The following is a 17,326-nucleotide window of genomic DNA, read 5'->3' on the forward strand; positions in this document are numbered from 1 at the left end:
ACCATGCCTGTTCCCTTGAATGACAATAAACAATAAGTATTATAGCACCAGATGTTTACTTAGATTAGTCCTGAAGGCATGGATAGGCCATTGGGTACTCAGCATGTTTACTAATGCATTTTATTTTTTTGAGATGGGGTCTCACTCTGTGGCCCAGGCTGGAGTGCAGTGGCACAATCACATCTCATGGCTCACCACAGTCTCATCCTCCTGGGCTCGGTGATCCTTCCCTGAGTAGTTGGCATTATAGGTGCACACCACCAAAGCCAGCTAATTTTTTATTTTTATTTTTTGTAGAGACGAGGCCTCACTCTGTTGCCCAGGCTGGTCTTGGACTTCTGGCCTCAAGCAATCCTCCTGCCTCGGCCTCCCAAAGTGCTGGGATTACAGGCGTGAGCCTCCGCGCCCAGTCCTGATACATTTTTTAACACTAAGATGGTACAAAGGTAGGAATGGCTCTACTCTGTCCACATCCCATCTAGCTATACAGCTTCTATCCATCATAAGCTGTAGCAGCGATTCTCATGCACGTTTAGATTTGAAGAGACTGCTGAATTTTGTTTAAAAAAAAAAAGGAAAAAAATGAGCAAAAGAAAAACCTTTAAAAGAGAATATATTTTAAAAATTTAGCCAGACATTGTGTGTAAAAATTTGCAGAGGTAACTTAATGCTCTGAATGATTAAGGTTACCTTCCTTTAGAAAGGATTTACTTTTGCTTCCACCAAGCACCTACACTAAGGGTGGATCTAAATCCAACTCAGGATGGAAATAATTCAAATCTGGGCTTTAGTCCTTTTGAGAACTGGTTTTTCTGTGGATTGCTGGAAGCTCTGCTCAGCTTCTCTGCCTCTCAGCCATGCCTTTGCTTTTATATTCAGAAAGTTCCTTGTGAGAGAAAGCAGCCCCAAATGTTCGGCTCACCTCCCTTGTGTTCCCTCATAGTCCAGGTTTTGGTTCGCTTAATTCTCCCGACCTCGGTAGTTCGCCAATGCCCTCAAACAGGTGTAGAGTATACTTGGTCTTCTCTGCATTATTCTTAAGAGGCTTGGTCTGAATCAACTTAACAATCAGAAGCTGAAGCTCCTATATTCCCACTTTGATTATTGCTGTTACGACTCATCTATTTTTATAGCAAATTGTCTTGGATTGATCCTTAATAGCTTGATACCTCAATATCTCCCTCTTCCTTTTTTGCATAAGTAGAAAAGACTCTTAGAATCAGACTCTTACCACTTGTTGACCCTGTGCTCATTCAGGTTATGATTATGCAACTTTCTCTCTGGTCTTTTTTCTGCCACTAGAATCTTTCAAATTCCGTCTTGAGTAGAATTGTGCAGCATAAGATACTCCAGAAATGAAATACTTAAGCAGAAAGTCCCTTTCCAGTCTCCCATCTTGAAAGGCCAGATAGGAAAGATGCTTAAAGGGAATCCATAGTAAGTCATGGCATCCATGAGTCTACTAAGTAGAGGAAGATACTCACTTTTAGCCTTGACCCAATCAGGAAGCTACTCATTCACTTAGTGCTGTTAACCAGAACCCCTCCCCTAATGGCCACAGAATCATAGGCAGTTGGTCCAACAATACTGGCATATTCTGACTAAAGGAAGGGCAGACAGTGGTTATCCTCCCTCTAGTGGGTAGACACTTGTATGTCATGACTTACTGTGGGATGCCATTAAGCATCCTTCCTATCTGGCATTTCAGGGTGGGAGGCTGGAAAGAGAATTTCTGTTTAGCTGTTTCATTTCTAGAATATTTTATGCTACAAAATTCTACTACAGCACGATGCAAGCAAAAAGAACTGCCTTCTCTCTCTCTCTCTCTCTCTCTCTCTCTCTCTCTCTCACACACACACACACACACACACACACACGCACAAAGAGAACCAAACAGCAGCTATTTCTGAGAGCATTTTAGTGGAAAGCAGGATCTTTTTATTAAGATTTTTATAATACAAAAGTAAAGATACACGTCTCTGGATTGTAATAGAATAAATTTGCCACAGGACAAAAGTGGTGTGGGATGTACAGCCAGGAATCAGAATGTGGGCAAAACAAAAACAAAAACAAATCAACTCAACAAACAAAAGCCTGAGCAATCTAGACGAAGCAAGCACAGGGACAACTGACCTAGTTCTATGATATGTGGAGGTTAATAGGGAAAAAGAGTTCCAGATAAATATTGATGCACCTCCAAAGCATATTGCTTTAACTCAATGCATTTCTGTCTGGTTGGGCTACAAATTCTCCACATGGCTAGCCTTGCAACAGTCAACAGATAACCTGGTTTTGCCAGGGTGACAGTTCTTCCATAGCTTATTGCTTAGAGTGACACACACCACTGAATGTCACTTGTGTATAAAAGCTAACGAGGAGAAACTGGAAGAACAAATGCAGACAGCAAAACCATTTTGTTCTAAAATGATGGGATTATGGTTTATGTTTGCCAAACATTCCCTGATACTATTGTATTTACAAAATAAATAAATGCCAAGTATAAATAGTAGGGGAAAAGGCAGCATCTTTAAAACATAATTTAAAAAATAAAAGCTTTCCTTTGATTTTGGGATTTTTGTAATTAATTCCAGTAACATAATTACACATTTCTGTACAAGAGATAGGGTGGAGTGCCGTGTGCCTCATGAGAGGGTCTTGGAATTCAATCATTCGGATTGCCAGCTGGTCCCTTTTACTTTTCTTTTTCAACAGCATGTTGCTTATGTTTCTAAAAAGCAAATGAACCAGACATTTTAAAAATCTCATATTATTTATGAAAAAAATTACCTAAAATTTGCATATTCTTCTGCTTGTCGTTTCCATGGACAGCTCTGTATATTGGTGATAATCTGAAGGTAGTCATCCTCTGAATACCTAAAAGTTAAATGTCAATAAATTAGAAAATAATGATCTCACATATATGAATCTTCTTAGAGGATACTTTTGTAATCTATTTACTTTAGTTCTCTAAATCTTTTCTGAAGTAAAATAGAAGTAACTACAATAGTACTTGTTTCAAAACACCTAGAAAATACGATTTGCAAATAATTATTATGTTGGTTTAGGGATTTGTAATCTGCACGTATCATAAACCAAGTATATATTATAAACCATGATATCATACCAACTCACCTATGTACCTTATGAGCATTTCACCTTAGCCTTAACTCACTGACAAATAAATATACACTTGAAAAATGTTTACCCTAAATATGTAGTTTGTCATTTTTTTTTCAGGCTCTAAGAACATAGATTTACCTTGGAATGTATAGACACAATTTATTCAAAATAATCATCTTAGGTTTTAACTTAAGTACATTCAAAAACCAGGTTGGAGTAAGTTAAGACAGACGTATAGTGATATAAAAATCTACAGACACGGTGGTATAGTTTAAGAAGCACTGAGCTGTCCCCATCCCCAACAGATCTCTGGTTGTGTGAAATTCCACCACTAAGTATTATTAATTCCTTAAACACAGAATACCCTTTAGTCTTTAAGTATTCTCATTTGAAATGCAAATATCCCTTTGAATGAGAAAACCCTTACATTCTGTTTCAATCAATAACTTAGTCATTAGATGCCACCTATTAGATATCAAGGCTCTACAATGAGATAGAGTATATATTGGTAAGGTAGCCTTGTCAGGAAACATTACTCCTTTACCCACATACAGTAAAAATGCAGACCCTCCAAAGTTTAGCTCTCAGTGAAAATATTTCTTACGGGTGGGGAATGTAGTTACCCAAGCAACCCCTTTGCCGCTGAAATTTACCTTCTTTTTGGGTTTCTTTCACTTCAGTGATGGTGCCAACATGAATGAAAAATATTTTCCCTTATTTCCTACAGTCCCAGATGAGAAAAGCTGGAAATCTCAAAATGCTTTACTAAATATCAAAGGGGAAGCAAAGCAGAGAGCTGCCATAGGAGGGATTAAAATTAGTTTTGTTTGCACACTTCCAGCCATAGCAGATTTGCCTCACCCACAGGGTCCTAGTGCTTGTCTTGGTATGCCAAACTACACCTCTGACCCCCAAACTTTGCCTAAATGTGATATTTCCTAGCTGAAGTGGATATTGTCTGTCTCCAAATGGCAGGAGACAGCCAGAGACCTTCTGCTAGATAGTGTTAACCCAAAAAGAAAAAGTACACACATATTAGCCTAAAGGCTCTCTCAATTTCTGGCTCTTTGAAATAGATGTAGCACCATGACTATTCTCACCTGTCTAGAGAGTCTTGTTTACACCAAAGCATGGCTTTAAATCACTTGATAATATTAAAAACAAGACAACAATCAGCACACTATGTGTGCTATGTGTCCATGAGACAAAGTAAAAAATAATTGTTTTCTCACCAAGTTCAACTAGAGAGAAATTGGAAAGGGAAAGGCCAAATATAAATATTTTATCTAAATAAATCAATAAGGATTCCTAGTATATTTTAAGTCATCAGGATAAAACATTGCATAAGAAGTATAGTAAGTGAAAACTTGCCATCCTATCATGAAAATTAAATGTGTCAGAGTTAAATTTTATTTAAATGTCATTTATTAGATGAAAAAGAAATTAAATTTCTCATAATGTACAGCTAAGATAATGAGAATAGTGAACTTGAAGACACTGTAATAGAAACTACTGGAAATGAAATACAAAAGGAAGACCGCATGAAAAATGAACAGAGAATCAGTCAGCTGTAAGACAACCTCAAGTGGCCTAATGTATGCATCATTATAGTCCTAGCCAGAGAGAAGAGACACAAATATATATATTTGAAGAAACTGTGGTGGAAAAATATTTCCAAATTTAACAAAAATGATAAACTCACAGATCCAAGAATCTCAACAAACTCAAAGCACAAGAAACAGGAAGGAGAGATACACTGTCCAGATACATTGAGCCTTATGGAGGCCTGCTGAAAAGGCCAAGTAAACCTTTGCTGCTCATGTGCCCCATCAACCAAAACTAATCTAGAGTAAGCCAAAGCTCGGGTTAAACCAAACTAGCATATAAGATCTAAACAGCAACTACTACCATGAAAAGTTAAAGGTGACTTTTGTTTCCACCAAGATTTTGTGCAAATGTTCCTGAGTACATGATACTTTTACTTTAGCTTACTTGAAAATCAGATTTTGTGAGCCATTTTGAAATCATTCTTGCCTGTATGTCAAGATTAGTATGGAACATTAAAATTGCCACCATGGTCAATTAGAATAAAGGCACATTGATGCATAGTCTTTAAAACATTTTGTTTTAAGCATCTCCCCATAAATTGTAGCTGGGCCCAACTTAACTTAATATTGAAAGATGTCAATCAAAATGTATCTAATCTTACTGGCAAGTTAGCTGGAAAAGATGGCTTTTGACTTCATAGACACTGATATGTAAAACCGAGTGAACCCATTATAGCAGACCCATCTATCATAAAGGAAGAAATACTCTGAGACTTTTACAATCAGAAGACAGTACTCAGGTTACTTATGCCCTGAGATTACTGTGTTCAAAGAATCATTTTTATATCCAGTCTAGAAATAAGGCATTATCCTCTGATGTTATAAAGGGGAAGACTTAAGAATAAGGAACAAAAAGGAAGTTTTTTTCCAAAATATTTCCCCTCTTATACTGAGAAATAAATCACCTACCAGCTTTCCTAGAAAATTAAGATTGCCATAGTATCATCACAGTTCTAAGACGGTAGCTTGGTTGCTGAAGAAAATCATTTGAGGAGGAAAAACTACATAAACGCTCCAAGTGTGGGCCACTTTGGCAGATAAGTGTGTCTTTGCAAAATCTGCTGTCAAGTAAAAAGTTCTAAATCACATCATCCTTTCTGTAAACTCATATTTATACTTGGGTTTCAGTTTACACAGCACAGCCCCACCCCAAAATCTTAAAATGCAGTTCTGCTTGTGATGTGACTTCCATTTTTCTGAATGACAAAACTCAAAGTTCAGGGAAGATAAATAGCTTGCTCAATATCACATTGTAAGTGGATGAGCTAGGAATTAAATTCATGTCTTTTGATTCAAATTCTGAGTCGTTCCAATATATCATTCTGCATCTCATCTATTTTCATAATGAAACTGAAAATTAATCCTATCAGAAACATTTTCTGGTCCCAAGACCTACAATAAATCACACTAAATAATGTAGCAAGTTATGTTCAAAGGAATAAATAATGTCTATTTAAATCATTATTAGTAATAGTCAAAATGAGCCACAAATTATAAATAACATGCTAAATGATTATAAATGTCTTATTAAACTTTTAAATATTTTTCCAGAAACGAGTCTTTGAAGATGAAGACCCATATGCTGTGGCTAGTTTTATCTCAATTAAGATATATATAGGGTTTTTCAAGCACTATAATTTATGGTTAATTAATTTAATCATTAAATATTTAGAGTAGTGCCCCTTATCCACGGTTTCATTTCCTTGGGTTTCAGTTACCCGTGGTGACCATGGTCCAAAAATATCAAATGGAAAATTCCAGAAAGCAACAATTCATAAGTTCTAAATTGTGCCCTGTTCTGAGCAACATGATGAAATCTTGAATTGTCTCATTCTGTTTTGCCTGGGACAGAAATCACCCCTTTGACCAGCATATCCATACTGTCTACACTACCTCCCTGCTAGTCACTTAGTAGCTATCTCAGTTATCAGATCAAATTAACATAGTATATATAAAGATCTATACTATTTGCCGTTTCAGACATGCACTGGGGGTCTTGAAACAGATCCCCTGTGGATAAGGGGAATTACTATATCGGGTGCTTATTAGATACCTAGAAGTTATCTTAGGAATATTCATGTATTAGTCCCATGTAAGCAGCTGAGATCGTGATTTAGTTTCCTATAACATCTCTTCAAGGTGAAAGTCAACGTTTTTCCATCCATTGAAATGGATGAGGATAACGCAGTAATATTGTCAACAGTTTTCTGAGTGATTGTTCTATGTAGATCAAAAAGTCTTTTGCAGTTAGTTTCTACTAAGCCCCTGAGGAGTTCAGCTCTACATGAAAATAAATTCTGCAAATGAATACAATGCTTCAAGATTTTTCATCAATACAACCAATCATTTCCACTGGGTGACATTTTTTTAAAGGAATGGCTAATGAGTGTATGAAAGTCAAGCAAAGAGAAGTGCGTGGCAAGTAGATGGAGCTGAGCCAGACAGTAGTACCAACATTCATCGGCTAAACATAGAAGGCTTCAATTTACATTGTTTTCAACTATGCTATGATGGTAACCTCTAATTAGGATGCTGTGAGTACTGTCAATTGGCATGGGAGAAAGGAATCTAAAACTTTTATTATCTCCATATCATTTTTTTTTGGAGTTAGAGTCTCACTCGGTTGCCCAGACTGGAGTGCAGTGGCACACTCACGGCCACCCCAGCGTTGACTTGCTGGGTTCAGGCAATCCTTCCGCCTCAGTCTTCCAGGTAGCCAAACTACAGGCCTGAGCTACCATGCCTGGCTAATTTTTGATATATTGTAGAAATGAGGTCTCACCAAGTTGCCTGGGCTGGTCTCAAACCTGCAAGCTCAGGCAATCCACTCGTCTTGGTCTCCCAAAGTGCTGGAATTACAGGCTGAGCCACCGAGTCCGGCTCCATATCTTTTAATGTCCTTCAGACAAGCTAAATAAATATTATAAAGCCACTTCAGAGATTACTCCTGAAGATTCCAATGTACTTCTTCACAGCCCCAGTGAAAGCTCCCAAGTTCTACCAATGCATTATTTGAAAAAGTCAGAGATTATTATTTTTTTTTAAGAAGGAGGTATTTTCTCTGTCCTAGAAAATTAACTTTTGAAGTATTAACCGTGTGCCATAGCTGTGAGTAGTGACTAATCTTAGTCAACCAAGAGGGAAACAATGTAACTATTTACAAAAGGATGGGATGTGGTATAGGAAAGCCTACACAGACTGGTGAAGCACACTAGGGAAAGCAACAGGGAATGGTGGGAGAGATTTGAGCATCCCAAGTCTACAGGTGACCCAGAAAGAACTTTAAAAGGTGAAGAAGAGGGTGACCGCAGTCACCCCTAATCCCAGCCCACAGAGAGGGACACAGAGGAGTAAATACCTCCAACTCTCTTCTCCCACCTTCTACTCTCCTGCCAATAACTCCTATAGGCTGAACCTACCCAGCAGGATAAGAGGGTTCAACAAATGCAGTCCAAGGAAGTCAGCCTGCAGGGGCTCAAAGCAAGAAGGAAAAGAATGGAGAGTAGGTCTGGATGGTCAGCAAAGAATATGTAGCACAAATGGAAACCTATTCATGGTGCTCTTTCTTGGCATTTTTTAGGAGTAACTGAATGTTACTTCAGTGGACTAGTTTGATACGATGCCAAAATCAAGCAGTACCTCACAGCAAATACATAAGATAATATTTTCAGTGCCTTAAGCTCCCTCTTCATAAATATCCACAACATGCAAATATATCACCAGGAAAGAATGAATAAACAAAGAATGATATTTCAGATTTTCGTATTTCCTTTTGCAATGCAATCACTATAAAATGTCTAGAGATGAAAAATGATGACCCACTTTTCAAGTTTATAAAAAGAAATCTTCAGACATATAAGAGGACACCCAAAGATAAAAGTGGCAATTTGCTAGGACAGTGGCTCACCCCTGTAATCCCAGCATCGTAGGAGGGTGAGATAGGAGGATTTCTTGAGGCCAGGAGTTCGAGATCAGCCAGGGCAACATAATGAGACTCTGTTGCACAAAATCACAAAAATTAGCAAGGTATAGTGGTGTACACCTGAAGTCCGAGACACTCAGTAGGATGAGGTAAGAGGATTGCTTGAGACCAGGAGTTTGAGACTGCAGTAAGCTATGATTGCATCACTGCATTCCAGCCTGGGAGACACAGCAAGACCCTGTCTCAAAAACAAAACAAACCTAACAATTTAGTGATCTTGCATCATCAGTTTTTACAAATAAGATCTTAGTTATTGCAAAGAATATGAGAGCACCAATCAATTCAGTATTTCTCCATCTCTTGAAGAGTAACATCACGTATCTAGATTGAGTTACAATAGGGAAATAGTGAGCATGGCTAGAACATCTGGTGAGATTTTTAAGTCACATATTCGTGACTATTATTAACCCTTTCCCTTTTCCATTCTTCTGATTCACATAAGCAGAATGGACCCTTCCATCCTATTTCTCCTTTGTACCATCCCTATATCTATTACATATCCCTATAGCACTTATCCTTTTATTTTCACCTATTTATTGAACAAATATTTATTGGGCATCTGCTATGTGTGTGGCATTGTCCTAGGCACCAATAACTCAGTCAGAAAACATAAAAGTCCATGCTCTCATGAAGTTTGTACTGCAGTAGAAATGATGGACAGTAGACCAAAATAATACATAAATTAGTAGCATTTTAAAATACTAGGTGCTTCTATGTACAGAGTGATATGAAGAAAAATAAAGCAGGATAACAGGGAAAGAAAGTGTGTGAAAGATGGTTGCAATTTATGTCAGGTGGCCAGGGAAGCCTTCACTAAGAGGTAATAATTGGGTAAAGACTTGATAAAAGCAATTAAGTAAACTGTGCACATATGGACAGGGGGAGTGCAGGTATGGGAAGAACATTCTAGGTAAAGTAAATGACAATTGCAAAGGTCAGAGTTAGAAGAAGGTATCTTGTGTTTGAGGAACAGCAATAGGTTTGAGGTGGCTGGAATCCACCTATAAGTCACTCATGAGAGCACAAAGTTGGATCTTGTTTTTAATGCAGTGTAACAATCTCTTTTGATTGGGTGATTTAATCCATTCATCTTTAATGTTATTTGATATAGTTATATTTATGTCCACTATTTTACTTTTTCTTTCCTATATGCTTCATGTTCTTTTTTGTTCCTTTGATCCACTTTTATAGCTTTCATTTGCCTTAAGTAATTATTTTCTAAAGTGGCATTTTATGTCTCTAATAATTTTAACTATTTTTAAGTGGCTGCTCTAGATTCAGCTTCAAATTTATACTAGTTTCACTGCATATATGTATATATGCAATGGGTATGCATATATATTCCCCAAAATCTCAGGTGGCAGAAAATGAGATCAGAAAGGTAATAAGAAGTCTGATGCTATAGGCTTTGCGATTCAAAGTATGGACCTCAGACTAGCAGTATTAGCAAAACATAGGATAGGCTTGTTTGGAATGCAGACTCTCAGGCCCCCTCCCACAAAATGAGAATCTGTATTAAAACAAAATACCCAGGTTATTTGTTGGCAAATTAAAGTTTTTAACAGCTTTATAAGGCACAGTTCACATGCCATACATTTCACCTGTTTAAAGTGTATCATTTGGTGGTTTTTGTCATACTCACAGATATGTTCAATCACCACCACGATCAATTTTAGAACATTTTTATCACCTCAAAAAGAAATCCTGTGTCCTTTATCTATCACCCTCTACATGCTATAAACTTTGGTGTGTCATGTCTGCATTTTTATCTGTTTCAAAGTTCTTTCTTTTCTTTTCTTTTCTTTTTTGTCTCACTCTGTCACCCATATTGGAGTGCAGTGACACACTCTGGCTCACCACAGCGTTGACCTCCTGAGCTCAGGTGATCCTCTTGCTTCAGCTTCTCAAGTAGCGGGGACTATAAGCAAGTGACACCATGCCCAGCTAATTTTTTCTTTTTTTTTTTTTAATAAAAATGAGGTCTTGCTATATTGCCTAGGCTGGTCTCAAACTCCTAGGCTCAAGTGATACTCCTGCCTCGGTCTCCTAAAGTGCTGAAATTACAGATGTGAGTCACCGCATCTGACCATTTATCTCAAAGTATTTTCTGATTCCCCTTTTGATTCCCTTTTATCTCGGATAAAATAATATTTTTTGATTCCCTTTTATCTTGGATCCACTGGCTATTTAGGAGTGTGTTGTATAATTTCTACCTATCTGTGAGCTTTCTCAATTGTTTTTTTTGCTAGTGATTTCAAATTGTGATCAGATAATATACTTTGTCTTTTATTCTGAGTGAAGTTGGAAGACACTGGAGCAGAGAAGTTATCTGATCTGACTTACATAAATAGGATTCTTCTGTCGACTTTGTTGAGAATAGTCTCTAAGACAGCAAGAGCTGGAAGCTGGGAGAACAATTCAGAGATGTCTGCCATAATCCAGGAGAAGAATGAAGGTGGCTTACATCAAAGTGGGCGTGGTGAAGTTAGTCAGAAATCATTAGCTTCTGGATTTGATTTGAAGGTAGCCAACGTGATTTAATTAATGTTAGATTGGACATATAATATGGCTGCTAAGAAAAGAGTCAATGATAACTCCAAAGTTGTAACACCGAGCAACTGGAAGACCAAAAGTGTCATTAACTAAAATGGGGAAGAGAGCTGGAGTCCAGGAGGAAGTCCAGGAGATCAGCGTGAGATATGCTACATTTGGAATCCCCTGTAGACATTCCAGGAAAGTATTAACTGGGCAGAGGCACACATAAATCTGGGAAGAGATTCAGGCAGGACATACAAATTCAAGAATCGTCTGTATGGTATTTAAATCCATGAGACTGAATGAGGTCCTTGAGGGATGACAATGAAGAGAAATGAGACCTGAGGACTGAGCTCTGGGGCATCCTGGTGTCCAAAGTGAGGGAGGAATCTGGGATGAAGAACAAGAGGGAGAAGCCAATGTACAGTACTGTAAATGTTAATTTAAATGTTTTACTCTCTTAATTACTGTGAGCTGCTAAAATGTAGAAATGTCTTTGTTGCCATACCATGTATGCTAGAATTCTAGATAGTTCTCAACAATGTATACTTTGAAAAGCTCCCCAGTAGTCTGATGCACACCCAGGTTGAGAATAACTCTCCTTGTGCTTGTCATAGTACCAGACACACATAGTAGTTACTATGTATTTCTGAAATTAAAACTTAATCTATTACAAGAACACAAAATTGCCCAAAGCTTTCAGATGTCAATTTTGAACTATGACAATAATTAGTCATCAGCCTGATTATCTTACTGAGAGAAGCCAGGTTGATCACCCAAGCAGCAATTAGGGTAAATGCTACACAAGATAATGATATCTAAGTATATTTACATTATACAAACATAAGTAAAATAAGCAAAAAAAGTGAGGACTGGGCATAGTATTTTGCAGATGGATTGCTTTTGAGAAGCTTCACCTACAGTCAAATGCCTTTCTCTTTCTCAATTTGTAACTTATAATTCTGCTCTCATTAAGAGTAGCATCTAAACCTGGATTTTACAAGAAAGTAAAAGGGAAAAAAAAAAAGCGTGGTACCATTGAATAGTGAAAAGAGAACAATCAGAATGTCAGTCGAATCCCGGCTCTGCCATTTGTAACTGTCTGTTATTCTGCAGGCTACCCTCAGAGCTCATTTGTCTCACTTGTGGATTTAAAGTAATAAACAAGCTGTGAATAAATATTGCAAAGACCATACATACATTTAAATTGCATGGCAGAGTTAGTAAAAAAAAAATCAAAGCACAATAGACGTTAGCGCAGATGCTGTGAAAAGGGAATGCTTATCCCCTAGTGGTGGGAGTGCAAATTAGGACAACCTCTATGGAAATTGATATGGAGGTTTCTGGAAGACCTAAAAGAAGATCTAGCGCCTGATCCAGCAACCCCACTCCTAGGCATCTACCCAGAAGAACAAAGGTTGTTACACAAAAAAGACACCTGCACTCATGTTTACTGCAGCATAATTAACAATTGCAAAGATGTGGAATAAACCTAATTGCCCATCCACTGATCACTGGATCATGAAAATGTAGTAAACATACCATGGAATACTATTCAGCCATAAAAAGGAAGGAAATAATGTCTTTGCGGCAGCTTGGGTGGAATTGGAGATCATTATCCCAAGTGTAATGCGGGAATGGAAAACCAAATACCGCATGTTCTCACTTATAAGTGGGAGCCAATCTAAGGCATACAAACAAAGACATATAAATGGTATAAAGGACAGTGGAGACTCAGAAGGGATGGAGCGATTATAAATTGACCATTGGCTAAAATGTGCACAGGTGGGGGTGGTGGGTCCACTTAAAGCCCAGATTTTCCCACCACTATTCAATGCATTCATGTAACCAAAAACTATTTGTACTCCCTAAAGCTATTGAAATAAGTAAAAAATAAACAAATACATCAATTACCTGGCAGATAGGAGGACCGCAAGAATGTTAGCTGCTATTATCGCTACCGATAATTATGGTAATACTAATTCTGGTCATTATAACAAAAAAACAAACATAAAGGATTACAAATTGAGTAGTGAGTTAGTTATCTGTGACTATGTAGCAAATTACTCCAAAATTAGTGGTTTAAAACAACAGTCAGGATTACTGTACAGGTCAGGAATTCACGGGCAGCGTGGCTGGGTGGTTCTGACCCAGCATCTCTCATCAGGTTGCAAAGTCAAGCTGTTGGTTGGGGCTGTAGGTTGACAAGCTGGTGCTAGCCCTTGGCAGGAGGCCTCGGTTTCCCGGCAGGTGCAACACTCCTTGTCTTCAAGACAGAGCGGCTGGCTTCCGCTAGGGCAAGCCATCTACCAGACAGCAAGGTGGAACTCATAGGGTCTTGTATACTCATCCTTAGAAGTCACACATCATTATTTCTGCAATTTCCTATTGGTTATACAGGGCAGCCCCAAGCAATGAGGCAGAGACTACAAAAGTGTGTAAATACCAGCTGGAAAGAATCTTTGGGGTCACCTTGGAGATCTGGCTACCACGTATAGTAAATGAATTATCTATCTATCTACCTTCTTACCTATTATCTATCATCTATCTATCCATCCATCCATCCATCATCTATTCTTCTATCCATCTATCTATCATCTATCTATCTACCTACCAATTATCATCACCTATCTACCTACCTACCTGCCTATTATCTATCATCTATCTATCCAACCATCATCTATCTGTCCACCTATCTATCACCTATCTACCTATCATCTATGTGTCTATCTATCATCTATCTATTGTCTATCTACCTGCCTACCTACTATCTATTTATCTTCTATCTAATCTATCATCTACCTACCTATTATCTATCTATCTATTATCTATCATCTATCTATCCATCTATCATATCTATCTATCTATCTATCTATCTATCTATCTATCTATCTATCTATCTATCTATCTATCTATATTTGTGAGTCAGGGTCTCACTCGGTTGCCCAGGCTGGAGAGCAGTAGTATGATCATGGTTCACCACAGCCTGAACCTCTTGGGCTCAAATGATCCTTTCACTTCAGCTTCCTGCGTCGTTGGTACTGCAGATGCTCACCCCTGTACCCAATTTATATTTTATTTATTTATTTTTAGAGATGAGGTCTCACCATGTTGCCCAGACTGGTCGTGAACTCCTGGGCTCAAACAATTCTCCCGCCTCAACCTCTCAAAGTGCTGAGATTATAGACGTGAGCCACTGCACCCGGCTGTCAATTAGCATTATTATTTGAAGAGTTTGAAAACAGTAACAGACTGGCTTGCTTTCTCTGTACCACTTCTAAAATTGGAGATAATTTCAAATATTTCTCAATGACTTTAAATAAATTTGATTATTTTTATTGTCATGTTCTTCTCCATAAAGGCTTTGTTCCAATGACTAGTCATTTGAGGAAGTATGAGGAAGCCTTCTGATATGAATATGTAATCAACATTGTCATCTAACTAGAAAGCCCGCATTTCCATTTTCCTCTGAGGGAAAATTCAATTTTATTTCCACTGGTAAGCACTTACAATAAAATAATATACGATTTCAATCTTAAGTATTGTAAAAATGATAGAAACTCTCAAGTATTAAGTAATTCAGATTAGGATTATGCTGGTTATCTTTCAACGTCACAACTACAAACACACACACACACAAAGGGAAAAAAAACACAGGGGTTTTTTTGTCTCATCTTCCTACTAACAGATTGCTTGATTTTGAACAAGTCACAATCCCATTTTTTACCTTTAAACTGTGAGAATTAGATTTACCAAAAAAAAAATCAAATATGCTCATAGTAGAAACAAAAATATGTATAGATTGGAAAAATTTAAAAGATTATTCCTTCAAGCTCTTAAATTGTGATTATTTTTCACATACTCTCTGAGGTACAGAATAATTATTAAACCATCTTTTAATAGACTTGGCATAACTTTTGTTTGGTGTAATTGCAAAAATTTTCAGAGATGTTTATCATGCCTTCAATATTAGTTTATCTATCCCCAAACTTAAAATTTTATATCAGCAAACACAGTGATTGCTTTGTTACTACAAGCAACTTCCTAAGATATTAAGAAAATAGTGTTTTGATATAAATGATAATTTAGTATTAACTTCTTATTTTCTGAACTATTCCCCTCTGTCAAGGAAGGAAAAAAGTGTTAGACTTTGGCACTCTTAAAAGCTGACCAGAAAAGGTCAGTTAAAAGGTCAGAAGTAGTAGACAGACAAAAGTGTGCATGTCACTTTAAAAAGCAATCAAAGCATCACTGATTTAAAGCTGACCGGAAACAAGTCATACATCACTCTAGGCCAAGGAAATCTTGTCTATGACCAAAAAAAAGTCTTTCTTTCTGACAGACAACTTGAAACTTAGGACTATTTGCAGACTGTCGAGTGCTATGCTCACATTCAGGCTTTTTGAAGTTTGATCTGCCATTATTAATGCCTCCTCTTCTCAAGCAGTAATTCAGGTCATGTTGTTCTTTCCAAGATAATCAAGAATGAAGAACATTTAGGGCCAGTCTTCCATTCACTTTGCATCTGCAAAATGGCACCTTCTAACTAACATCTTTATGCTACCCGATGAAGAAGATACCTTCCAGAAAATTCTCTCGGTCCCAGTAATTTTAAATGGTACTGAATGAAACTCATCAAACACAGACACTCACAGGTAGTATATGGTAAAAACCACACCTAGTATGTGCAAGGCAAATGTTCCATGTCCTAATTCTGAGCATTAGAATCATACTCCCAAAAAATTGAATACAAGTGAGCCTTCCATGCTGCAGCAATTATGCAGAAAGTTATAGGGCAGTGCTGACACTCTGTTCCTGAGAAGACCTCTCAATCTCTCCTTTCACTAGAGACACCATTTAAACTGCTCAGGTGTTCAAAATATGTACAAGATTGCTGTTGCTTAAAAACATGTTTCTTTCCACCATTGAGACACCTATAATCAATAGAATGGTCGCGCTATTGAATATTCACAGGGTGCCAAAAGATGTATACACAGTTTAAGAAAAGAAAAAAACTGTATTAAGATTGTAGTACTCAATATATACTGATAACAAAAGGTGAATACAAGTCACATTTGACTTCTGCAATTACAAGAAAGTGCTCAAAGTGGTTACCATCAGCTTCCAGACACTTCTGATTATGGTGAACTAAGACAATATCTCTCTTTTTAAAAATTATTTATAATTTTTATTATTATTATTTTATAGAGATGAGGTCTTGCTATGTTGTGACAACATCTCTTAAAATATGTATACATTTTTTTGACAACCCCAGTATATATGGCAGAGATGTCTAGCTGCCCATCATTGATTGGTGATCTATTTCCATAGCACACAGTTGTTACTGCAAGTGGCTGCCCAGACAGGCACTACACTCCCAAACACCAACCACACATCAACTTCACTCATATTCTATTGGCTAAACCAGTCACATGACCCCCAACTTCTAGAACAGCCAGTGCCACCCAGAGGAATGTGAATGGAAGTGATGTGTGTAGTACGGGCTTTCTCTTTATCATCTTCCCTTTCAGAAGCAACCTGGGGGATCTTCTGTTGAAGATGGCTCGTAAGATAGAAAGAGCCAGAATCAGCCTAGGCAACATAGCGAGGCCTTGTCCCTAGACAAAAAAAAAAAAACACCTTTAAAATTAGGTATGCGTAGCGGCACATGCCTGTAGTCCCAGCTACTCAGAAGACTGAGACAGAAGGATCAGCTGACCCCAGGAGTTCGAGGCTGTGGTGAGCTATGAGTGTGCCACTGTGCTCTAGCCTGGGTGACAGAATGAGAATGAGAAACAGATGAAAACAGAAGAAGAAAGAAGAAAGACAAAGAAGATGACAAAACAAAAAGACCAGAATCCCTGAGTCAACACTTGGGGGAGAACCACTCAGATGAGTTGCTTGATCAAGACGGAATATTGAACATTTGAACACTGTATGAGAGAGAGTAAAGTCTGTGTTAAGGCCTTGAGTTTTGGGTGCTTTTGTTAGAGTAGTTCATCTACTCTGACACAATGGTGGAAACTGTACAAATATAATTATATGCTTTCTTGGGATCCAGAGCTCTTGGGAAAAGAAAGAA

The 17,326-nt window shown here is 37.7% G+C and overlaps 1 protein-coding gene across 1 annotated transcript in view; it reads right to left on the minus strand.

The window, feature by feature from the left end:
- ST8SIA6 (ST8 alpha-N-acetyl-neuraminide alpha-2,8-sialyltransferase 6) overlaps positions 1–17,326 on the minus strand; it is a 51,304-nt gene that overhangs the window by 29,359 nt on the left and 4,619 nt on the right. The window contains exon 2 of the mRNA XM_008056337.2: positions 2,788–2,874. The gene's annotated coding sequence lies outside the window, so the exon portion shown is untranslated. The remainder of the gene's footprint in view (positions 1–2,787; positions 2,875–17,326) is intronic.

The sequence above is a fragment of the Carlito syrichta genome, unplaced genomic scaffold (genome assembly GCF_000164805.1).
Source record: "Carlito syrichta isolate Samal-C Ts95f unplaced genomic scaffold, Tarsius_syrichta-2.0.1 Scaffold302327, whole genome shotgun sequence".
Classification (NCBI taxonomy): domain Eukaryota; kingdom Metazoa; phylum Chordata; class Mammalia; order Primates; family Tarsiidae; genus Carlito; species Carlito syrichta.